The sequence below is a fragment of the Oryctolagus cuniculus genome, chromosome 2, assembly GCF_051225735.1.
Source record: "Oryctolagus cuniculus isolate XC-2025 breed Fujian yellow rabbit chromosome 2, ASM5122573v1, whole genome shotgun sequence".
NCBI lineage: Eukaryota > Metazoa > Chordata > Mammalia > Lagomorpha > Leporidae > Oryctolagus > Oryctolagus cuniculus.
The window spans coordinates 147,110,975-147,137,366 of NC_142868.1; the positions used below are offsets into that span (position 1 = coordinate 147,110,975).

At 42.6% G+C, this 26,392-nt stretch overlaps 1 long non-coding RNA gene across 5 annotated transcripts in view; it reads left to right on the forward strand.

Annotated features, from left to right (window-relative positions):
• LOC149128093 (uncharacterized) overlaps positions 1 to 26,392 on the forward strand; it is an 89,391-nt gene that overhangs the window by 2,938 nt on the left and 60,061 nt on the right. For 3 of the 5 annotated variants that reach the window (XR_016229349.1, XR_016229350.1, XR_016229351.1), the window contains exons 1-2: positions 22,402 to 22,456; positions 23,384 to 23,480. This is a non-coding gene — a long non-coding RNA (uncharacterized LOC149128093). Of the gene's footprint in view, positions 1 to 22,401; positions 22,457 to 23,383; positions 23,481 to 26,392 lie in introns of those variants that run through there. The other 2 variants (XR_016229352.1, XR_016229353.1) reach the window with 1 other exon arrangement.

A 26,392-nucleotide genomic window follows, 5' to 3' on the forward strand; every position in this document is an offset into this window, starting at 1 on the left:
AAGACAGTTACAGAGAGACAAGGGGAGAGAGAAAGAGAGAGAGAGAGAGAGAGAGAGAGAGAGATCTTCCATCTGTTGGTTAACTTCCCAAATGGCCAAAATGGCCAGGGTGTGGGCTGGGCAGAAGCCAGGAGCCCAGATCTTCTTCTGAATCTCCCACGTGGGTACAGGGGCTCAAGCACTTGGGCCATCTTCTGCTGCTTTCCCAGGAGAAATAGCAAGGAGCTGGATTGGAAGTGGAGCAGCTGGGTCTCCAACCTGCACCATATGGGATGTCAATATCACAGGCATCCCTATGCCACAACACCGGCCCCGGCCCCTTACTGTTTTTTTTTTTTTTTTTTTTTGACAGGCAGATTTAGACAGTGCGAGAGAGAGAAAGAGAGAGAGAAAGGTCTTCCTTTTCCGTTAGTTCACCCCCGAAATGGCCGCTACGGCCGGTGTGCTGTGGCCGGTGTGCTGTGGCCGGTGTGCTGCGCCAATCCAAAGCCAGGAGCCAGGTGCTTCTGCCTGGTCTCCCGTGCGGGTTCAGGGCCCAAGCATTTGGGCCATCCTCCACTGCCCTCCCGGGCCACAGCAGAGAGCTGGACTGGAAGAGGAGCAACCGGGACAGAATCTGGTGCCCCAACCGGGACTAGAACCCTGGGGTGCCAGCGCTGCAGGCGGAGGATTAGCCAAGTGAGCCGCGGTGCTGGCCAACCGGCCCCTTACTTGTAAAGATTTTGACACACATATTTAAGGACACTTTCCTACACAGTCATAATTAATACACTAATTCCTCTAGTTAATCCCAAAATATCATTTGCACCAAGTTCGTTCATAGCAGGAGCCAATCAAAAACCATAAAATTGCATTTAGTTGTTGTGTCTCTGAAATGTATTTAAAAAAAAAATGCTGGGGCTGGGTGTTGTGGCTCAGCAGGTTAAGCCATGGTCTGCAGTGCCAGCATCCCATAAGGTGGCCAGTTCCAGTCCTGACTGTTCCACTTCCCATATAGCTCTCTGCTAATGGCCTGGGAAAGCAACAGAACATGGCCCAAGTGCTTGGACCCCTGCACTTACAGATGAAGCTCTAGGCTCCTGGCTTTTGACTGGCCCAGCTCCAGTTGTCAGAGCCATTTTGGGGGTGAACTAGCAGATGGAAGGTCTCTCTCTCTCTCCCTCCTCTCCCCCCAAACTCTGCCTTTCAAATAAATAATCTTTAAAAAAAAAAAAAACTTTTGGGTCTGGCGCCATGGTGCAGTAGGTTAATCCTCCGCCTGAGGCACCGACATCCCATAAGGGCGCCAGTTCTAGTCCCGGCTGCTCCTCTTCCAATCTAGCTCTCTGCTGTGGCCTGGGAAAGCAGTAGAAGATGGCCCAAGTGCTTGGACCCCTGCACCCACATGGGAGACCCGGAAGAAGCACCCGGCTCCTGGCTTCGGATTGGCATAGCTCTGGTTGTTGCGGCCATCTGAGGAGTGAACCAATGGATGGAAGACCTTTATCTCTGTCTCTCTCTCTCACTGTCTGAAACTCTACCTCTCAAATAAATAAATAAAATCTTAAAAAAAAAACTTTTATTTTTAAGAGCAGTTTTAGGTCCACAGCAAAATTAATAGGAAGGTACAGAGATTTTTTTCCATATACCACCTGCTTTCACACATGCATAGTCTCCTCCAATATCAATATCCTGAAGTGCATTTTTTGTCTACAACATTCTGGCAAGATTTTAAAAAACATTTTATTTATTCATTTATTTTTACTTGAAAGGCAGAGACAGAGAGAATGAGAGACAGATATTTTCCTTCCTCTGGTTCACCCAAGTATGCTTAGCAGGAAACTAGAATCAGAAGGAGAACCAGAACTCACACCTAGGCACTTTGATAGGGGATGCGGGTATCTCAAGCAGAATCCTAACTGCTGTGCCAAACACCTGCCCCAAGCCTAGATTTTTTTTTTTCTATGACACTGACTTGGAGACAACAGGCTAATTTTTATTTGGGATGTCCCAACTTGTAGACTCTTCTGGTTGTGTTTTTGTTGTTTCATTTAACAATAATCTTGGTATTTTCTATTATTAGAAGTTGGAACTAAAGGCTTGATTAGATTCAGGCTACACACTGCATCACACCAGGAGGCACATAATGAAGCTCTGGTTATCCTATTATTAACAGTATTATAATTGATCATTGGGTCTTTGTGGTAGCAGTCATATTGAAACTAAACGGTAATTTGTATGGTGAGAACTCTGGCACCAACTGGTGTTGCCTGCATATTGTGCCTGCTGGGGGCTAGGCACAATAAGTATGAGTAATGGGATGTGAGTATAAGTATGAGGAGTGGTGTCCAAATTTAGATCATCTCTGGATGAGTTTCTGCCCCTATGAGAAAGGACTGGAACGTATTTATTTACTTATTTGCGTGTATCTCATACTTAAAACATTAGGAACATAGTAATTCTTCCCACCATACCCACCCTCCCATCTACTCCCCACCCCTCTTCTTCTTCCCTCTCCTGTGCTGTGTCCTATTTTAAAGGATTGGAACTGCTAAGGGCCCCTGAGATCCTCACGTACTGGATAGATGGCTCTCCCAGATAACTATTCTTAAGAGCTGGCACTTAAAGTTAGCCATGCTGCTTCTAAGTAGTCCCTTTGTTTGCCTTCTGGCATGACTGCTTTCTCATAATTTTATTCTAAGAAGGAGTCAGCTGAAGATGGGCATGTGCCTGCCTGGAATATATCCAGCACCTGGCCTCAGCATCCCTGTCTCTGGGATGCTAGGAGAATCTAGCACCAAATCAGTTTCTCTTGCTGACCCTTGGCTTGTATGTTTCCCCATTAAACCTGTTTCTTATCCCAAACTGAATTCATCCTATACTCTGTTTCACAACAGATAGCACCCATGAAGGGACTCCCTACTCATTCTGAATAACAAAAATAAAACCCATGGTTGAATTTGTAATCACCATTGGGAGCCATCCATGTTCTACTTTTAAATTAATTTATAAAGGATAGATGTTTATTTGGCTCATAGTTGTGAAGGCTGGGAAGCCCAAGAGCATGGTGCCAGCATCTGCTTGGCATTAGGTGAGGGCCTTTCTGCTGCATCACAACATGGTGGAGGGCGCTGTGTGGAGAGACAGAACAAGCCCACATCTAGCCTTGCTCAGTTGATTTGAAACACATAGGAACTGAGTTAGAGGTTGTCAGAAATTTAGATTCCCAATCAGATTTTATCAGCATGACATCAGAGTCAGATGAAATAAAGAAGAAATAAGCTGGCAGTAATGACATTTAAGAAATGCAGTGACATGATATGCAATTGTAGTGGAGGAGCAGGAGCAGGAGCAGGGTGGGGTGGAGTCACACCTGAAGCTATATCTCTAAATGTGGATGTTATGGCTGGGCAAAGTAGCCAATTCTTTAGGGTTTTATGTGAGGTTGGCTAATTTGTACCTCTTTGAGACCTCAGCCCCTCACTGAGGGTGCCAGAAGAGGGAGGGGCACCCAAGTGTTGCAATTCCTAAAAGGCTTCTCAACCCAGTTTTCCTTTAGCCCGGGACAGAGTGGCTTCTATTTCTCCATATTATGGATGTCAGAGGGACTCTTATAGCATTTCTTGTTTATACTTATAATTTTTTTTGGTCTCCTTTTAGAGGAAAAATTAACTTCCATGGTTTTGTTTTGTTTTGTGCTACCCAGTTCATTGAGCATTGAGTTTTAGTACAAATTCCTCAGTGTTTCTAAGATGAAATTTCCATTGCTGATTCAGATACAGTTGGCCCTTTGAATTCCTGGATTCTGCATCCGTGGATTCGAACAAATGCAACTGAAAATATTGCACATGTGCAGACTTTTTCTTCTTGTCATTTCCCCCATACAATGTAGTGAAACCGCTATTTACATAGCGTTTACATTGTATTCAGTATTAGAAGTGACCTAGACATGATATGAAATATATACTGGAGAATGTGCCTAGATTGGCTGCAAATATGACACCGTTCTATAGAAGGGCTTGAACATTCTCAGATTTTGGCATCCTTGGGAAGTAGGAGGTGGCGGGGGTGGGGGATTGCCTGGAATCAATCCCCCAAGGGTACTGAGGGACAACTGTATTTTGTTTATGCGATTAGTTTCTTTAAAAAAAATGAAAAAAATACACATAAAAACACAAAAAATGTAAAAAAGGAGGCAAGCCTGTATGTAAAACAGTATATAAAGTCTTGGACATGCTTTAAACAATTCCAGAACCCATTGATTAGGTGAGTTTGCCCTTGAGAACGACTCCAATTTCAAGTTTCTGGATTTTCGTGGTTTCTACTTGTGGGGTGAAGCTCCGTGGGTCCCAGAGTACTTTCTCACATTTTAAAACCTGCTAACTTCAATGGAAGAGTTTTTGTATGCTTACATGCCGCAAACCAAGCAAGGTAGCAATCAACAGCTTTCCTGGGAGGCGTCTTAACCGCCTGAAGTTGGGGATCTCAGCATCCCCTCCCAACTGTGTGTTCTCCACACATTCAGAAGGGCAGAAAAAGCCTTTAGACCAATTTAAAAACTTTTCCCCAGAACTCAGGGGATTAACTTGGAAACTCAGCAGACAGGGAGGTAGGTTTTCTGCTTCCCTCCAAATTGAAGCCAAGATTAATTACGGTATTCACCTGTTCCTGAAACAGGCTGGGTAATGGCTCCTGGCTGTGAGCTCCTCCGAGCAGCAGTGGTGCCACAGTTCTTAGGAACTCAGTTGCTTTGATCAACTCATTCTCTCTCAGCAGGTCCAAACGGTAGCCACAGGACACAAGTGCTTAGTTTACAATCATGTTAATTTTGCTTTTTGTTTGTCTTTAGCAGTTGGAGATTAATGAGTAAAAAGGGTGTTTAAATTTTCAACCAGCCTTCTTCTAATCACTTGACCGCACTGTCGCTGGCAGTCCTATTACTTTGATTTCCTGAATCAATCAGGTATACAGGTTCTTTGTCCAATATAGATTATGGTGCAGTGCAGGAAAAGACAGTCCTACCAGGAATTACTGCTACTGCTCTGGATTCCACGAAAGGCTGTTGTGAAAATACTTTAGCACCTTTGTAAGACTTCTCATAGGAGATTTCCTTGCCGGTTGCATTTCTGGCATTTAGAATAAATCAGACATTGCCAAAGCATTTTCCATTTTACACAGCATTTGCTATGCCCATATTTCATAGCTAGAAAATCAAATTAATGTATGTCTGTTGGAATGGTGAAAATTAATTCAGGATTTGGAGCAAATTCTTGAGGAGCTAAGTTTGTTGCTACTCCAACTCCTGACTCTGTCTTGTGAATTGAGGAAAACAAGCTCCAGTCCATTGCAGGGTCTCTTCAGTGTGTGTTTCCTGGTCTGTACATTGACAACTCAGCCTGAGTGGTCCTCTCTCAAAGGGGCTTCATATCAAGAAATTCCTGATGGGCCTAATACTTTGTAAATGAGATTTTGCACAAAAAATGAAACTGAGTGCATTGTTCCTGGTATTAAGGGTCCAGAGTATCTTTGCTCTAAGGTAGTGAGGATCTGTTTAAAGCGCACACTTCCTGCCTTCACATCTTCAAATATTCTTTATATCCTTGGGATGATACTCCCGACAAATTGACAGGTGCCTCTGGCCATTGTGAGTCCCTTGGAGAGGAGTGACTTCTTCGTTTAGCATCGCACGACTAGTTTCTGACACAGTTCTGGGGGCAGAAGCCTTCACTGAGATGTTTGAGACACTTGGGAAAGAGCTTCATCTTGGAACATTGTAAGGAAGGTACATTCAGGGGTTGTCCAGTTGTCCCAAGCATGTGGTGGCATTTCTCTAGCCTTAGTGATGTGCACACTCATTTCTCAAGCCCACTGGGCTTCTTCCTCACTCTCCAAAACTCTCAGGAGGGTGTCTGAGAGACTGATCCTGAGGACAAACTTGACTCCAGTGTGTGGCTATGCAAGAAGGGGATTGAAGTAAAAACTGGCCTCTGTCCGTGGGGTCAGAGACAAAAAAGGAGCTAGGGACCTCGTGCAGACAGGTTAGAGCTGGATGTAATAGCAGAGATGGTGTCTGAGCTGGCTGCAGCGCTTGTGGGGGGCATTTTCTAAAGATGGCCACAGCAGTAGAGTATAGCTCCTTTCACGTGTGCTCCTTATGGTGTGAGTTAATATTCTTTCATTGGGAGTCAAGTCTGTTTTCCCAACCTTGGAATTTGAGTAGGATTTGTAACTGCCTCAACCAAAAGAGTATGATGGAATGATGCTATGGGACTTCTAAGCCTAGGTCATAAAGAGGGCGGTACAGCTTTGTCCTACCTCTCCCTTTCAGCACAGCTTGTTTGAGCGGCATTAGAAGGAGTCCAGCTACCCTGAAGCCACCCTGCTGGAGATACCACATGAGTTAGAGATTTTTCTTTTAAAAGATTATTTATTTATTTGAAAGGCAGAGTTACAGAAAAGGAGAAGGATAGAGAGAAGAAGAAGGGGGGGGGACGGAGGGGGAGGAGAGGGAGGGGAAGGGGGGGAGAGGGGAGGGGGAGGAGAGGGAAGGGAAGGAGGAGGGGGAGGAAAAAGAAAGGGAGCGAGCGAGCGAGACAGAGAGAGAATGAATCTTTTATTTGCTGGTTCATTCCTCAAATGCCCAACAGCCTAGGTGAGGTCAAGCTGAAACTGGGAGCCAGGAACTCCATCTGGGTCTCCCATGTGGATGGTAGGGTTGCAAGTACTCAGGCCATCATCCATTGCCTCCCAGGTGCATTAGCAGGAAGCTGGATCAAAAGCATGGAGTAGCCAGGACTAGAAATAGACACTCTGATATGGGATGTGGTTGCCCCAAGTGGAGGCTTAACTTGCTGATCCACAATACCCACCCCCAGTTTGGGGAATGGATATTTTTGAGGAGACCCAGTTGTTATAGTTTCCAGCTATTGGAGTCTCCACAGGCATGTAAAATGAAGAAGCCGTTGAGATAAGCCAACCCAACCATCTAAGAGACCTTGAGCCAAACTGCCCAGCTGAGGTTCTTGAATTCTTAGCATAGAAACCATGAGAGGTGAAGAAAATTATTGTTATTATTATATGCCACTAATTTTTGGAGTGATTTGTCACATAGTCTCTAGTTTCTGGAAAAGGCAAAAAGGAAGTGGAAACACTTAACTAAAATTGACCTTAACCTGGACCATTAAACCAAATTATAGTTAGGTTTTAAAAAATCATTTTGGAATAACTGTGTTTAGCCTTAAAAGCAAGGACCTAGCAAAGACCACAGCAATTGTATATGACTAGGTTGGGTTTATTTCAGAAATGTAAGGTTGGTTTAACATTAAAATGTTAATCAATATAATTAAATATATGTACAGAAAAAGGGAAAATAATATCAATTTAATAAAAGCAGAAAAGCCATTACACATATATGTATAAAAGTATGCATGTATCTCTATAATTGAAAAATGAAAGTCTAGGACCAACTAATAGGAAAAGATCTCTAATCTGATAAATGGTCCTACAAAAAATTTATAGCAAATATTACACTAAGAAGTAAAATATAAAAATCTTTCCCCCTGAAGTTGGAAACAAGGAAAAGATATCCACTTTCACCATATCTAATATTGTTCTAGCAAGTACAAGAGGCAAGAAAACAAAATAAAATGTATAGTCTTAAAATAGAGGAAAAATAGTCATTCTATGGAAATAACATAGTTTATCTCAAAAATTAAAAATAATCTGCAGAAAAATTATTAGAGTGAAAAGATTTTTAAATGAATCAAAACATTAAAAATTACAGAGAAATTGTAATCTAATAAAGTTATAAGATATCAGGTTAATGTACTTTATCAACTGATTTTCTATATATTCCCAATAATCAGAAAATGGAAACCCCTATGACACATCAAGTAGGGTATATAGATTACAGTTGAGAAACCTGGAAGACAGTACCTTAATCAAATTATCAAAATTAATATTACCAGTGAAGGGGAAAATTGACATTATGTACTTGTGAGTATGCACCAAGAAAGACATAAGGTCATGTCTATGTTTTTTTCTTGCTCCAAATGCATACTCAATTTAATTATGAGAAGATATAAGATAAAGCTTTATCGAGCCTATTATACAAAATAAGTAGCCTCTATTTTATATTTCTTTTTTTTTTAAACTTTTATATTTTTTTCATTTTTTTTATTTTTTTTATTTTTGACAGGCAGAGTGGACAGTGAGAGAGAGAGACAGAGAGAGAAAGGTCTTCCTTTGCCATTGGTTCACCCTCCGCCGCTGCAGCCGGCGCACCGCGCTGATCCGATGGCAGGAGCCAGGATCCAGGTGCTTTTCCTGGTCTCCCATGGGGTGCAGGGCCCAAGCACCTGGGCCATCCTCCACTGCACTCCCTGGCCATAGCAGAGAGCTGGCCTGGAAGAGGGGCAACCGGGACAGAATCCGGCGCCCCAACCGGGACTAGAACCCGGTGTGCCGGCGCCGCAAGGTGGAGGATTAGCCTATTGAGCCACGGCGCCGGCTATTTTATATTTCTTTAAAAATATTTATTTATTTGAAAGGCAGAGTTACACACATACAGAGAGAGAGAGAGAGAAAGAGAGAGAGATCTATCTGCTGGTTCACTCCCCAGATGGCTGTAACAGCCAAGGTTGGGCCAGGCTGAAGCCAGGAGCCAGGAGCTTCATCCTGATCTCCCATGTTGGTGCAGGGGTCCAAACACTTGGGCCATTTTCCATTGCTTCCCCAGGCACATCAGCAGAGAGCTGGATCAGAAATGGAGTAGCCAGAACTTGAACTGACACCTGTATGTGATGCTGGCTCTGTAGGCGGTAGCTTAATCTGCTGTGCCACAGTGTCAGCCCCTGGCCTGTATTCTTAAAAATATTATCAAAACAAGTGGCAGCCATTGTGGCACAGTGGGTTAAGCAGCTGTTTAGGATTCCCACATCCCATATTGGAATGCTTGGGACTTAGTCCCAGCTCCTCTGCTTCCAATCTAGCTTCCTGCTAATGCACCTGGGAAGGCAGCAGATGATGGCTCAAGTAGTTGGGTTCCTGCTGCACGCAGGAAACCTAGATTGAGTTCCTGGCTCCAGACTGAGTTCTCAGCTCCAGACTTTGGATGTGCCCCGCTCTGGCTATTGCCAGCATTTGGGGAATGAACCAATGGATCAAAGATCTCTTTCTGTCTTTCCCTCTTTCTGCTACTCGGCTTTCAAATGAATAAATACCTTTAAAAAATGTCAAAACAAAAACTGGAGAGCTATTCTGGAATAAAGACTAAAGAGAAATGATGTGGTATAATATGAAACATATTTGTTATTTGTCCTGTTTCTGCCATAGAGCTTCTAAAACCCTAGAATCTCCCAAGTGATAGAACTATGCTGATGAGGTGACAGGGTGGAGCCCTAGATAGCCTCAGGACAGATCCAGTCACCTGAGAGACCAATAAAGAGTTAGGGTTGGAACTTTCAGCCCTTCTCCCGGACCTTTGGGAAAGCGGGGAGCTGGGAATCAAGCTCTGTAAATATTCTAGAACAAGAAGATTTGATGAGCTTCTGAGCTATGAGCATGTGACAACAATGCTGGGAGGTGGCAGGCACAGAGAGGTGGTTCCTCTCCTCCCTGACTCTAGTTCGATTTTTCTTTGGTATCCTTTAAAATAGCCTTTATGAGGAGCTGGTGTTGTGGCTTAGGGGGTAAAGCTGCGGCCTGCAGTGCCGGCATCCTATATGGGTACCAGTTTGAGACCCGGCTGCTCCATTTCAGATCCAGCTCTCTGCTATGGTCTAGGAAGGCAGTGGAGGATGGCCCAAGTCCTTGGGCCCCTGCACCTGCATGGGAGACCTGGAGGAAGCTCCCGGCTCCTGGCTTTGGATTGGTGCAGCTCTGGCCATTTTAGCTGTCTGGAGAGTGAACCAGTGGATGGAAGACCTCTCTCTCTCTCTCTCTCTCTCTCTGCCTCTGCCTCTGTAACTCTGACTTTCAAGTAAACAAATAAAAAAAAATCTTTAAAAAAATATCCTTCATGATGACCTGGCAAGTGTTAGCAAGTTTTCCCTGAGACCTGAGAACCATCCTAGTGAATTAACTGGACCTAAGGAGGGAATTGAAGGAATGTTGGCTTGTAGCCATTTGGACAGAAGTACTGGTGGCCTGAACCTGTGATTTGCAACAGAAGTGAGTGTCGTCTTGTGGGACTGAGCCCTCAACCAATGGGGTCTGACATAATCTCCAGGAAGATAGCATCTTAATTGAATTGAATTATAGGACACCGCACTAGAGAATCCACTGAAGGAAAGAGTGCTTGATGGGAGAAATTTCTACACATTTTGGTGACCAGGGGTCATAGAATTATCCTGTTTATTCTGAGTTCTGGGAGAAAAAAATTCTTTTTCCTGTTTTACATGACAACTAAATGTAATATGTGATTCTAGATTGGATCCTGAACCAAATCCACAATCAAATAAAACTAAAACAGAAAGAAAATAAAACACACTTCTTTTTTTCTTTTGATACAAGGGGCAGTAGTAGTTAGATATTTGATGAAATGTGAATAGGTTGTACAGATTAGATAATAGTACTGTATCAAGTATTTTGATGTTGATTTCCTGATTTTATTAGGTGTACCATTGTTATATAGGGGGATGTCATTGTCTTTTCAAAATATACATTGAAGTATTTAGAGGTAAAGTGTTACTGGTTTTTCGTTACTGTAAAGTAGCTGAGAGGCGCTTGTTGGAAAGGAAAAGCTCTATTTTGAAAGTGTAGAAGTTCCTAATTCAAGATCTGGTGGCCTCATTAGTCCAGGGTCTGGAGGGGGCTGGCAGTGGCAGAGTTTGTGCAAAGGAATGATCACAGGGTGAGTCAGGGAGCAGAGAAAGGGACACAGGAAGCACACTCAGCTTCTGTAACCAACCCTCTCACAAGAACTACTTTGGGAGGGCAAGTCCCCAGTGACCTGAAGGCAGTCTACCCAGGCCTACCTCTCAAGTGTTGTAATTAGATCAAGTCTCCATCTTAATCCATCAAATGTTAACCTAAGACAGAGGTTTGAACAGCTCCATGAGTTTGGGGAGCCAAGTCCTGTTCACTCCCTAAAAAGTGGCACCATGTCTGTAGCTTACTTTCAACTCTAAATAGAGGGAAACACCATGTTCATGGACTGGAATACAGTTCTCCTCCAATGGATCTATACTTGTATATTTAATACAGCCCCAGTAAAAATTTTAGCAAGCTTTCTGTTTGCTTGTTTGGGTGGGTTTTTACAAACTGATTAAAATAGTTATATGGGAATGAAAAGGGCCAAAAATAGTCAAGACGGTCCTGAAAAAGAGCAAAACAGGACTTGCTACTGGGTATCAAAACTTACTATAAGCCTATACTTAAGGATAGATAAATAGACCATTGGACAGAATAGAGTGCCCAGAAACATATACAGACTTGCAGACACCTGATTTATGACGAATGTGATACTTCAGGTTGGATGGGAATCTTCAGTAAATATAGCTGATTGGATTGTCCTTATGGGTTGAGGGAGATGATATCTGAACTCTATGTAGTATGTCTAATAGAAAACTAGATTCTAGAAAATTGTGTATTAATTGTAAGAAGGTACTAAAGGTAACATAGGAAACTGAGACAGAGAAAAATAGAGAGAGAGAGAGAGAGAGAGAGAGAGAGAGAGAGATCTTCCATCTACTGGTTCACTCCTCAGATGGCTACAGTGGCTGAGGCTGGGCCAGTCCAAAGCCAGGAGTCAGGTGCCAGGAACTTCTTCTGTGTTTCCCATGTGAGTGGAGGGGCCTAAACACTTGGGTCATCTTCTGCTGTTTTTTCCAGGCCAATAGCAGGGAGCTGGATTGGAAATGGATCATCTGGGACACTGTGCCATAATGCTGGCCCCTGAAAACTACTTCTTAAAAAACAATATAGAGCAGGCACTGTGGTGCATTAGGTTAAACTGCCACTCAGGATGCCCATATCCCATTATCAGAGTGCCAGACTTGAGTCCTGGCTGCTCTACTTCCTATCTAGCTCCCTGCTAATGTACCTGGGAAAGCAGTGGAAGATGGCCCAAGTCTTTGGGCCCCTGCCCCCATGTGGGAGATGTAGGTGAAGTTCTTGGATCCTGGCTTCAGCCTGGACTAGCCCCAGCCACTGCAGCTATTTGGGGAATGTATCAGGGGATGGAAGATCTCTTTCTGTATCTCCCTCCCTCTCTCTGAAACTCTGCCTTTCAAATTAAAAAAAAAATAGAAATCATCTTCATGACCATGATGAAGACTTTTTCTTAAAAAATGTATAAAATACACCAACCAGGAAGGAAAATCTTGATAAATTAGACTGAACTAACATTAATAATGTCTAGTTATCAAATGACACTGTTAAGAAGTGAAAGGTGTGCCTCAGGATTTATATCGAGAACATATAAAGAGCTCTTTCAAGTTAGCAAGACAAATGAAGGTAAGCTATTTTAAAAAAGGGACTAAAGAGTTGAGCAGACTTCACAAAATGACTACTAATACTATATGTGAAAACAATACTCAAACTCAGTAATCAAGATAATTAAAATAATAATAAAAGACACTCTACACACCTGCCAGGAGACTAAAATTATAAGGACTGACAGTACTACTATTGATGAACATGTGGAGCTAAAGGAACTTTCATATATCCATAGTAAGGAGGCAAAATGGTTTCAACCACTTTGGAAAACTGTTTGGCAGTAAACCCAATTGAACAAACACACTAAAACCCAGCAGTTTCATTCCTAAATATATGCCCTGCAGAAATATGTACACATATATACCCAAAGACATATACAGAAACACTATTCATTTTAGCCCCAAACTGGATAAATAAGCTGTGGTATATTCATACAGTTGAACAGTAGGCAGTAAAAATGAAGTGCAACCATAGTCAATCATGTGGATGAATTTCCCAAACATAAAACCGAGCAAGATACAGAAGGACCCAGGCTGTACGAGTTCATTTACACACAGGAAAAACCATAAGCTTTTTCACATGTTTTGATTTAAAATAAGAAAAATGCACAAATAGCAAATGTACAAAATTCCTACTTAGGAAAACACTCATAATGACCATCCCTAGATCAAGATAGGGGAAATTTTATCATCCCAGCAGGTCTACCCCTTCCAAGATAATAACTCCAATCATTCATCACTATTCAGACCTGTTTTAACCTTGAATTAAGTTTTATGTTGATTCTTATTTCTTGACTTGATTGTTGGATACTTAGATTTGGTCACCTTTTTATTATTCATCAACATATATTCAACTTAATATGTATGTATTTAGAATTTGTATACTTTTCTGTATTTATTTTATATACAGTAAAACTTAAAGTAATGATTCTTTGAGCCCCTCAACTTAGCACAGAGACTGTAGAATTTTATTCAGGCATATCTAAGGACTAGCATCTTCTATTTCTGCTACTAAAAACATATGTCATGACTTAATGACTTATTTTATGAATGTCTACTTAAAGAAAGACTCATGCTAAAACAGGAAGAGGAATAACATGCAGAAACTACTATATTATAAAATGATTGTTTTTTGTGAGGAGAGGTGGTGAATATATGAACTGTTTTCTCCTTCAGCTCCTAGTCTTCTGAAGAATAACCTGAAAGATATTGTGAAGAGGTGGAGAAGTGGGCTTCCCAATGGCCACACGAAGTGTCTTGTTTGGACCCAGGGTCTACCTGAATGCTGACTCTGGGTCAGCCCCGTTTAGATTAAGACACAGTCCCAAGATGGTCTTCAGCATTCAAGTCTGACACTAACACCCCAATGCAGAATCTCTTGTTCTGTCTAGTGCTGTTCTTTGTCATGAATTTATTAATTTCATGCTGGAGCTATATATAATTCTGTCAGCTGCTTGCAAGAAGAATGGATATCGATATTATCGCCAACTGTGAAGTTTTATAAAGGAACTGGCTTTTATTTTTACTTCTTCTATCTCCTTATGATGCTCAACTTTCCTATTCAGATAATATTGGGTCGGCTTTGGTGAGTGGATAAAGCCACCGCCTGCAGTGCTGCTATCCCATATGGGCGCCGGTTCTAGTCCTGGCTGCTCCACTTCTGATCCAGCTCTCTGCTATGGCCTGGGAAAACAGTAGAAGATGGCCCAAGTCCTCAGGCCCCTGTAACCACATGGGAGACCCAGAAGAAGTTCCTAGCTCCTGGCTTCAGATCGGCCCAGCTCTGGCCATTGCAGTCCCTTGGGGAGTGAACCAGTGGATGGAAGCTCTCTGTCTCTGTCTGTCTCTCTGCCTCTGCCTTTCAAATGAATAAATAAATAAACAATTCGAACCAAAAAAATCCTTCTTCTCAACAGTCGAGATAAGGATGTTCAAATATTCCACTTAATACACTAAAATGAAATAAATCCATTTAAAAAAAGATAATATTGGGCTATGATGATGACTATTGTTCAAGAATATTATTTTTATCTTAATTAATTCTAATTTGATCTCCAATTCATAAAGTTACCTTAAAATGAGTTGAGATGACTCTAAAAAAATAATTACTTTTTGGAAACAGTTTGGACACTGTGTTTCTACTAATATCAAGTAGGATTTTATGTTTGAAAAATTAGAAGCAGTTAATTGCACTCGAATCATGACTCTCCTGAGGAAAGTACTTTGCAGACTATAATTATTAGTAATGCTTTGTAAATGAAAAAGCAAGCATTGAAGAAATTAAGTGTTCTGTGTAAAATTAGAGCCAGGAATGAATGAAACTAAGAATTTCTGTTCTTATTCTTGTACCAAACCATTTGACCACGGGCAACTTTTAGTGTTTAGCCAAGAATAAAGGAATTTGTCAAGATAACCTTAATAAATTAATATAGAATATTAAACGCAAACTTCTTTCACATTAAACTTACTGAAATTGTATTTAATGTGTGAAACTGAATATTCTCAGGCTCAACTGGTCTCCAGACACCTAAGATAGAAACCTGAGAGTCATTTGTCCAAAATTTCTTATTGATTTATTTTCATTTTTACTTGAAAGGCAGAGAGATGGGGGGGGGGGTAGGTGGAGAGAATCTTCCATCCACTGGTTTATTCTCTCTCTCTCTCTCTCTCTTTTTTTTTTTTTTTTTTTTGACAGGCAGAGTGGATAGTGAGAGAGAGAGACAAAGAGAAAGGTCTTCCGTTTTGCCGCTGGTTCACCCTCCAATGGCCGCCACGGCTGGCGCGCTGCGGCCGGTGCACTACACTGATCTGAAGCCAGGAGTCAGGTGCTTCTCCTGGTCTCCCATGGGGTGCAGGGCCCAAGCACTTGGGCCATCCTCCACCGCACTCCCTGGCCACAGCAGAGAGCTGGCCTGGAAGAGGGGCAACCGGGACAGAATCTGGCGCCCTGACCGGGACTAGAACCTGGTGTGCCGGCACCGCTAGGTGGAGGATTAGCCTATTGAGCTGCGGCGCCGGCCATGGTTTACTCTCAAACCATCAACAACAGCCAGGGTCTGCCTGTTACTTTTTTATTTTCTTATTTTTTTTAAAGATTTATTTTTTTATTTGAAAGGCAGAGTTACACAGAGGTAGAGGCATATGCAGAAGCAGAAGCAGAAGCAGAAGCAGAGGGAAAGAGGTCTTCTATACAGTGCTTCACTGCCCAAATGGCAGCAATGTCCAGAGCTGTGCCAATCAGGAGCCCGGAGCTTCTTTCAGGTCTCCCACATGGGTGCCGGGACCCGAGGACTTGGGCCATCTGCTGCTGCTTTCCCAAGCACATTGGCAGGGAGCTGGATTGGAAGTGGAACAGCTGGTACTTAAACCAGTGCCCATATGGGATACCCATGCTGCAGGTGGCAGCTTTTCCCGCTAAGCCATAACGCTGACCCCACTTTTTTCTTTTCTTGAAATAATTTCAAGTTTATAAGAAAAATTGCAAAAATTAATGCAAAGAATGACTTTTCCTTGAGGATTTGAGCACAAATTATTCAAATCTTATTCCTGAGATGAATTTCAGTGTACAGATGTATCACAACTTACTGAACCTTTCAGCTGTTGAGAGACAGCTGGTTTGTCTTTAGATTTTTGCAGTTCTGAGTAGAGCTGCTACAACATTGTGTACAAGTTTTTGTGTGGACATTAGTTTTTTGTTTTGTTTTTTTCTGAGATGAAAGTCTAGGAGGGCAGTTGTGGTGGCTCAAATGGTAATTGCATATTGTTTCTAGGAAGCTGCCAAACTGTTTTCTAGAGTATTATATCATTTTACATTTCAACCAGCAATGTATGAATAATCTAGTTTCTCCACAGCTTCACCAATATTTGGTTGGTGTTTTTATATTTTATTTTGGCCATTTTTATGAATGTGTAGTGACATTCCACTGTGGAGTTTTAAAATTTTTGATTAATTTATTTATTTTCATTTTATTTGAAAGGCAAAGTGACAGAGACAGAGTGAGAGAGAGACACATAGACAGAGATCTTCCATCTGTTGATTCGCTCCCCAAATTCCCACAACAGCTGGGGCTGAGTGAACTTGAGCCCTGAACTCAAGCTGGGTCTTCCATATGGGAGATAGGGATCTAAATACTTGAGCCATCATCTCTTTCCTGTGTGCACAGTAATGGGAGCTGGAATTGAAAGTGGAGCTGAGACTTGAACATTGGCACTTTGATGTAGGATGGAGGTGTCTTCCCACTACACCATTCTTTTATCCCCACACCTCCTCCTCCTTTTTAAAAAATGTTTATTTATTTGAGAGGCAGACGAAGAGAGGGAAAGACAGAGAGGTCTTCCATCTGCTGGTACACTCCCAAATGGCCCCAATGGCCGGAGTCGGGCCAATCCAAGGTCAGGAGCCAGAGCTTCTTCCCGGTGTCCTGTGTGGATGAAGGGGCCCAAGCACTTGGGCCATCTTCCACTGCTCTCACAGGCCATTAGCAAGGAGCTGGATTAGAAGTGGAGCAGACAGGACTTGAACCGGCGCCCATATGGAGTGCTAGCACCACAGGTTAAGCATAAGCCTACTACGCTACAGCACCAGCCCTTGCCATTCTTTTACTTTTAGCCTCCCTATGTCATTGTATTTGAAATGAGTTTCTTGTAGTTACCACATCATGACAGTGTGTGTGTTTTTTTATTATTTATTTTATTATTTTTGACAGGCAGAGTTAGACAGTGAGAGAGAGAGACAGAGAGAAAGGTCTTCCTTTTCTGTTGGTTCACCCCCCAAATGGCCGCTATGGCCGGCGCTGTGCCGATCTGAAGCCAGGAGCCAGGCGCTTCTGGTCTCCCATGCGGGTGCAGGGCCCAAGCACCTGGGCCATCCTCCACTGCCTTCCGGGGCCACAGCAGAGAGCTGGACTGGAAGAGGAGCAACCGTAAAAGAATCTGGCGCCCCGACCGGGACTAGAACCCGGTGTGCCAGCGCCGAAGGTGGAGGATTAGCCTAGTGAGTGGCGGCGCCAGCCGTGTGTATGTTTTTTTTAAATCTACTCTGCCAACCTCTTTTTCTTAGTTACATATTTAAATAATTTACATTTAAGGTAATTATTGACATGTTTTGACTTTTATGAGTTATTTTCTACTTGTTTTCTCTATTTCTAACCTGTCTATTTCTCTTTTACTGGAATGTTTTAAAAGATTTTTTTCTTGGTTTATTTATAGTATTTTGGGGTATGTAACTTTGCATAGACTTCTTATTGGTTGCTCTAGGTACTCTAATATCAGGTACTTCAAAAAGTTCATGGAAATGTGTGTTATGAAAGAAGTGTACATAGCCGGCGCCGTGGCTCACTAGGCTAATCCTCCGCCTTGCGGCGCCGGCACACCGGGTTCTAGTCCCGGTCGGGGCGCTGGATTCTGTCCCAGTTGCCCCTCTTCCAGGCCAGCTGTCTGCTGTGGCCAGGGAGTGCAGTGGAGGATGGCTCAAGTGCTTGGGCCCTGCACCCCATGGGAGACCAGGAGAAGTACCTGGCTCCTGCCATCGGATCAGCGTGGTGTGCTGGCCGCGGCAGCCATTGGAGGCTGAACCAACGGCAAAAAGGAAGACCTTTCTCGTTGTCTCTCTCTCTCACTGTCCACTCTGCCTGCCAAAAAAAAAAAAAAAAAAAAAAAAAGAAGAAGAAGTGTACATAGATTTCAGGTTTTTTGCACCAGAATAAACTCTAATTTTAATTCCATTTTCCATAAACTTTTTTGAAATACCCTCCTGTAGTTGCATCACTTACCATGATAGTATTGATATATTAATATTTTTGTAATAGCAACTGACTGCTATGAACACAAATCTTGTACTCTTGGCTTGACTTGAGAACTTGTGATAATGGCATTTCACCAAAACAGTCCCACAGTCTGAAGCTTTGTGCAGAAATAGATTCAAGATTATTGCCTTTCCAAATACTTTGTGCATCTATATTGAGTATTCCCTACCTGTGTCACACAATCACTTGGAAAAAATAAATTTCCTGAAACTTGGGTCCAGGAATGCAGTAAGGAAGGAATGTAATTGGCTTACAATAATCAAATAGTATTAACAGTATAACTAGTACTCAAACAGTACTTTATACTTTCTGTTTCTGTGTGGGTACAAACTGTTGAAATCTTTACTTAGTATATGCTAAATTGATCTTCTGTATATAAAGATAATTGAAAATGAATCTTGGTGTGAATGGGATGGGAGAGGGAGTGGGAGATGGATGGTTGCAGGTGGGAGGGAGGTTATGGGGGGAAAAAGCCATTATAATCCAAAAGTTGTACTTTGAAAATTTATATTTATAAAATAAAAGTTAAAAAAAGAAAAAAAAATCAAATAGTATTTGAATTTCCATCTGGCTTTTGATTGCCAGTGTATTTCCTGGAATAGAAAGACAGGCAGATCTCTACAGTAGGTATCTCAGTAGAAAGGCAATACCTGAACTCACAAGGCACATCAATTTGGTTCTTTTTTTTTTTTTTTAAGGGAAAGGGTTTATTGGGAACAACCTACAGAACGGAGTGAAGGGGCAGCGAAGGAAAAAGGGAGAAAGAGAGTATAAGAGAGAGAAACAGAGAGAAGAGGAGCTAGCAAGGAGAGAAGATAGAGCAGAACAGAGGAGAGAGGAGAGCAGAACCAAGAGACCAGAGGAGGAGGCTAGAGAGAGGAACCGAGAGAGAGCTGGAGAGAAGGGGCAAGAGAGAGCACGTGTTCAGGAACAGGCCCTTTTAAAACTTTGCCTAAGGGCGGGCAGGGAAGCAGGAGCAGCCAATCCCATTAGGATGAGGGTGGAGCCTGGCTCAGGTAGCTGGGCCATGCGGCCAACGGCTCCAGTTTCCTAACATTCTCCCCTTTTGTTTTTTATAAAGCAGGAGTTGTATGGGATTACATTAGTCCCAAAAGTCCAAGAGGGGTAGAGGGACGATGATCTGTCTTTAGAGCTACTTCCTGCTGACATGGGGCGATGATGTACTCTTCGCTGGCATGGGGCGATGTCTCAAGCCGCTGTCTCCTGTGTGGGGAGCCGAGTACATCCCTGTAGCAGCATTTGGTTGACTGCCTGGTTGCTGAAGGCCTTCATTTGTTCCATTATAGCCTGCTGTAAACACTTAGACACTGTAGTATAGAAGACAGGGTGAGAATAGTAACCAATGAGCCTAAGAGTAGCATAAACGGTAATGAGAGGATTTTATAGAGGAGAGGAAATGGTGGTGGTGGGGGTGTCTCTGGACCCTTGTGGGGACAGTTTGATGGATGTAGCTTAAAGCTGATTCCAGCCAAGACTGGGAGAAAGGCCACTAACTTTTGCAGATAGTGGGGGTTGTCTGTAGAGAAATTTTGAACAATCATACAACATTAAGTGGGGAAGAGGACCATCAGTACACACAGGTTGGGAGTAGAGCCATTGGTGGTAGAGTAGAGGCTATGATTACAAAGGAATGAGGCTCAAATGGGCTAGATACAGAGGACAGAGTTGTTATTAGAGAAGCTAAGAAAGGTGCTGTCTAAGCTACAAATAAGTTTTCTGATTGAGAGGCAAATAGAACCTGATGGAAGGGGCTTGATAATAATCAGGTGGGCTTTGAGGCATTGTAAATTATGAGGCCCAGACTTATCTATCTCTTCATAGGGTACATCCTACAGGAGGTGTGAACCTCCTTGAGGAAGGCACCCTGTTGACTTCCATTACCTAGCTGGCCTGGGAGGAGAGCTGGCCAGGTAAAGGCAAGTGGCAACTCCAACAGGAAATATACAGCTCTGCTTACAATGTTACTGACCCTACTTGGCCATTTCCTCAGTTGCAGTGGTCACTTTGAAAGCTGGGCAGAGTGAAGGGCTTTTCAGCTTAGAGCCAATAAGATCTGTGGCTCTGACCTGGGCGTCCTTCAACTCCAGGGCAGGTCCATTTCCAGTGATCCAACTCTTGGCTGGCAGAGCTGCCGGGGCTCTCCACAAGCTGAGCTCTGCTGAAGCCCAGGCTTGCCACATTGAAAGCCACTGCAGTGGACTGGCCTGTTGGGTCTCCTTGAGGGCAGATCACTGTACAGAACTACATTTAATAGACTGCCACCCATTGCTTCTGATGCCTAGCTTTCTTTTCCTCCTGGTTTTTGTTAAAGCAGACCAGAGGATGCAAGTCAAGGGGGTGCTCAAGTCTCATCTCTAATCTTCAGTGGCCTAAACTAGAAGTCTGTAGTCACAGGCATGTTCTGTAGTAGTTTATGTTGAGGCAGACAATGCCCATGAGGAAACCTATATTCTTACTTTAAAACTTTCTTTCCCTTTGTTCTGAAAGGGAGGTCTTTCCTGTTTACTGTTCACTTCGCTGATGGCGAAGTAAATCTAGCTATGAAATTATAATTTAAGCTCTTATTTTGGCTATGCTATTACAGAAAAATGTGTTAGCCATCTCATTTATAAGATCTAAAATCAAATTTTGAACCTTGGAGATTTCTTTATAATAGAAATAGTTTCCTACCTCGAAGAGAATAGAGAAATGAGAGAACAAGTTGGGCTTAGAATAGAGAAATGGGGGAGCAAGTCCCAGATCACTTACTGATAACAGCAATATCACATGAAAACTTAGAAAGCAGTTTTAACCATTAGATAACAACTTAAGAAAACATTTACCAGAATGTCCAATGCCTTCCATAAATATTATAATACATATATTTGGAAACATCTCTTAAATATCTAACATGATGTAGCTTGTTTAACCAGCAAATTTAAGCACAAGCTGGTTATTTCTTTATTAGGTTCTAGCAGATGAAGCACGTTCTATATAAGCAACTATTGACCTGTTACTAAGCCCTGCTGCTACTTTGCTATTGTTTTCTGTGAAGTACATTATTAAGGATTTCTTTCGTTCGGTGCCTTTAAAACATGGTAATAACTACTATTCCATCTTATTAGAACTTTTTAAAAAAGATGTATTTATTTGTTATTTGAAAGGTGGAGTTGCATAGAAACATTTAGAGAGAGAGAGAGAGAGAGAAAGTGAGAGAGAGAGAGAGAGGTCCTCCATCTGCCAGTCCACTCCTCAAACAGCCACAATGGACAGAGCTGGTCCAATCGGAAGCCAGAAGCCAGGAGCTTCTTCCGGGTTCCCCACATGGGTGCAGGGGCCCAAGCACCTGGGCCATCTTCTTCTGCTTTCTCTGGCCATAGCAGAGAGCTGGATTGGAAGTGAAGCAGCCAGGACCTGAACTGGTGCTCAAACAGGATGGTGGCACCGCAGGCAGTGGCTTCAGCCACTATATGACAGCACCAGCCCTCTGAACATTAGAACTCCCAAGTCTTCTATACGTTCAGTAGCTTGCTTTTAGCTGAAGAATGATGAGAGGGGCTCATCATCATTTATCCCACAGCCAGTAATCCTGGTATAACAGAGCCTTCAAGATCTGGTCACTGTTTCTTGGCACCTCTATCTGCTTTGAGCCTTACATGCCAACAACATTGAATTGCTTGTGATCTCCTACATGCTGTGCTGTGTGACTTGCCTCTGTGCCTTTGCTTAAGCTGCAGCATGTGTGTAGCATGCCACTTTCTATGTCTCTCTAACTCCATTCACCTTTTGTCTCAGAATTACATTCTCCAGGATGTTCCCTGACACTCCTTTTTTCCTCCTTTGAGGCCGTGTCAGGAGTCCCCACTCTTGGCTCCCAAATTCCTGGTGTGTTGTTCTATTCTTACACTTATTAATTGTATTTTAATCATCAAGGGGGCACCTTGAACTGATTTAACTTATGTTTCTGCCACGCTGGAGGGTTAGGGATGAAATAGAAATTGAGTTATAGAAAGGTAAAAAAAGTAGTAGTTTCTGCATACTTGAGAGTTTTGAGACTGAAATTTGAACCTACCAATCTTGCTAATCTTGGCCCTTGGTATGGGGAGTCCAGCTTTATCCAGGGGTTAGGTTTGAAGGCGAAGAGCACGTGTATTCATCCAATAGAATGTTAGGATATAAATGGCATTGCCAAATGGAGGTATCTGAGGAGAGCTTCCTCAGGGACTCTTTATGAAGGTGAGTATGTAACCAAGCTACCAGGGCTTGTTGTAGCGGGTTCTGTGCCCACTTGAGGCTTGCAGACACCATGGGAGGGACCCAGAATCAGAGAAATCTATGTGGATGAGGCCATCTTACAGATGACTTTGAAGTGACCCTGGTAGGAAATAAGCGACCTGACCTTGTTCTCCTGCCAGCAGCCCCCGCTTTGGCAATAGCCAACTGAAAGCCAGGGGGCAAAGCAGCCTGGTGATGCAATGCTAGGTACAGAGCATGGTGGGGAAGGTGGAGAGAGGACCGGGTGGGGAAGGTGGAGAGAGGACCGGGAGGGCACTTGGAAGGCACTGAGAACAACAGATAACCCAAGGTACCCTTGAAAACCCCCAAACCAACCCCTTTCTCCTCCTACCCTTGGGCTTGAGATTTCACACATGAAGCTTTTAAATAAATGACTTATCATAAAGTGTTGGGAAATACAATCTTTTCTTGAGCTCCTTTATGTCTGAGTAGGCTGCTCTCCCTCAGCCACTAACCCATGGCTTTTCCGCTGAATGCTGGGGAATTTCATAATGTAGATGATTAGCAAAATATCAGACATCACAAAGTGCCTCATGGGGCCAGGCAGGTGCATTCAGTTGTAGGCAGCCAGTGGGTGATCTCTGACTCGCCCTCCAAATGCTGTCCGTTTTCATCAGCTTTCAGTTAATATGCATGATGAGCAACCACAGTGTTGGCTAATCGCATCTAGCAGCGGGGTGGGATTGAGATACAGCAGTCTCTTCTATGCCCTTCAGAAAGACAGACGCCCCTAGTAACTGTGAGCACAAGGCTGGGAGCACTTCACAGGCCTACTGTGTGCAAGCATTGTTCCGAGTCCTCCACCTGAACCAGCTTCTTTAATCTCCTCCAGGAGGTAGGAATTATATTATGATTGTTGTTTTGCAGGTGAGAAAAGGAGGCACAGAGAGGCCAAAGAGAAATCAGGTGATTTGGGTGTCTTTTTGGCAGTGCATTCTGGGAGGAGCTGTTGTGCTTGCAAGAGGTAAGGGGATTATATGTTATATTTCGAAACTTCTTTGAATTTAACCTGGTTTTAAAAGTGATTTGAGGTGTCTAGAATGTTGCATCTTTGAAATAACGTTCCAAGTTGTATCATTAAGGAAATGAATAAATTTGGAAAGTAATAAAGCTTACCCTTAAATGGGCCAGATATTTGAGTGGCTACGTTCGTGGCTGCATTAACTTTCTGATGCAGGAAATCATAGCAGCCTTCCCTACATTTGTCTGGACAGCAGCATGAGCCTCTTGGGGCCTGTGGCCTCCCAGGAGTTCCATATGCATTTTGCATTCCAGGCATATTCCCATGGAATAGACAAATGCTGGGGAGAGGTAGGCTCTGTAGAAAGTTCTCCCTCCCTGGCTACCGTCAACTGTCTTTCAAAGTAACTGAGTACACAAGTGTCTCATTTCTTCTTTTTTCTTTTATTTATGTATTTATTTATTTGAAAGAGAGGGAGAGAGGGAGAGAGGGAGAAAGGGAGAGAGAGAGATATCTCTTTGATCTGCTGATTCACTCCCCAAATGCCTGCAAAGCCAGGCTGGACTAGGCTGAGGCCAGGAGCCAGGAACTCCAACCACATGGGTGACAGGACCACAAGTACTTGAGCCGTGATCTACTGCCTCCCAGCATGCATTAGCAGGAGGCTGGATCAGAAGTGGTGGTGGGACTCCATTCCAGACACTCTGATATGGGATATGGGCATCCCATGTGGCTTAACCTGTCAGCGCCAAACGCCCACCTTCCCTCTGTGGCTACTTTAATTCATTTCCTGCAGTACCTTTGTGTTGGACAACTCACAAGTGTTCTACTTTAACTATGGGTATTTAATAATATTCAAGATATGTCAGTGTAAGGCAGGCCATTATAAAACATATTGAATAAGAATAATGACAAAGGATATCTTGCCTTGATTCTGATCTTAGGGGAAACCATTTATTCATTCAGCATGAAGAATATTGTTAGCTTTAGGTCTGATATGTTAGGGCTTATGTCTCCCACATAAATTTTTGTTTGCTCTTTGTTCTCTGTGATTTTTTTTTAATTTGTTTACTTTTTACTGCCTTCCTGTGGCTCACTTTGACATTTTTTATGATTCCATTTTGATTTATATAGATTTTTTGTGTGTGTGCCTGTTTGTATAATTTTTAGTGCCCATTTGGGTATTACATAACATATATAAAATCTATCTCCATATTCTGATTCCTTTATTGTACCAGTTTGAGTGAAGCATAGAAACATAATACTTCCTCTTATATCCCTTTATCCTCATGCTTAAGACAATTATGTAACTGTCTTAAATATGTATTTTATATTCATTTAGAAATACAACAGTGTTAATTTTTGCTTCAACCATCAAATTTAATTTAAAAGACTTAAAAGGAAAAGGGAATCTTACTCTGTACCCATATATTTGTGTATCTGTGTTCTTTCTTCCTTCCTGATATCCCAGGCTTGCTGTACATTGTTATTTCCTTTCTATTTAGAGAACTTCCTTTATCCCTTCTTTTTTCTTTTTGAGATAAAATTAGTTATTTACTAGAAAGGCTCATAAAAAGGAATGAAGCAAACTCCAAATCTCTACCACTTTGTCAGTTGTGTTACTGGATTTTCTAGGCATATAAGAAACCTTTTATTTAATGAGTACAAATTTCATAAGTATAACTTTAGGAATATAGTGATTCTTCCCACCGTACCCACCCTCCCACCCCACCTCCTCCTCCCTCTCCCATTCCTAGTCCCATTCTCCATTAAGATTCATTTTCAATTAACTTTATACAAAGAAGACCAACTCTATACTAAGTAAAGATTTCAATAGTTTGCATACACACATAAACACAAACTGTTTGAGAACAAGTTTTACAGTTAATTCTCATAACACAACTCATTTAGGACAGGGTCCTGCATGGGAAGTAAGTGCACAGTGACTCCTGTTGTTAATTTAACAATTAACACTCTTATGTATGACCTAATTGATCACCTAAGGCTTTTGACATGAGTTGACAAGGCTATGGAAGCCTTTTGAATCCACAATCTCTATCAGTATCTAGACAAGGCTATAAGCATAGTGGAAGTTCTCTCCTCCCTTCAGAGAAAAGTACGTCCTTCTTTGATGGCCACTTCTTTCCGCTGGGGTCTCACTCACAGAGATCCTTCATGTAGGACATTTCTTTTTTTTTTTGACACAGAGTCTTGGCTTTCCATGCCTAAAATGCTATCATGGGCTTTTCAGCCAGACCAGAATGCCTTAAGGGCTGATTCTGAGATCAGAGTGCTATTTAAAGTGATTGTCATTCCATGAGTTTGATGTGTGGACTGCTTCCCATTTTGGAACATTCTCTTCTTTTTGATTCTACCTATTATTATTACCAGACACTTGATCTTATTTATATGATCCCTTGAACACTTACTCCTATCTATATGATCACTTTAATTGCATTTTTACCACCCAGCTTATTGGGATTTGGGGTCCCATGGCAAGTTTTTTTTTTTTTTTTTTTTTTTGACAGGCAGAGTGGACAGTGAGAGAGAGAAACAGAGAGAAAGGTCTTCCTTTGCCATTGGTTCACCCTCCAGTGGCTGCTGCAGCAGGTGCATCACGCTGATCCAAAGGCAGGAGCCAGGTGCTTCTCCTGGTCTCCCATGCGGGGGCAGGGCCCAAGCACTTGGGCCATCCTCCACTGCCTTCCCGGGCCACAGCAGAGAGCTGGCCTGGAAGAGGGGCAACCGGGACAGAATCCAGCACCCTGACCGGGACTAGAACCTGGTGTGCCGGTGCCGCTAGGTGGAGGATTAGCCTATTGAGCCGTGGCACCGGCCAAGTTTTTTTTTTTTTTTTTTTTTTTAAAGATCTATTTATTTTACTTGAAAGTCACAGTTACACAGAGAGAGGAGAG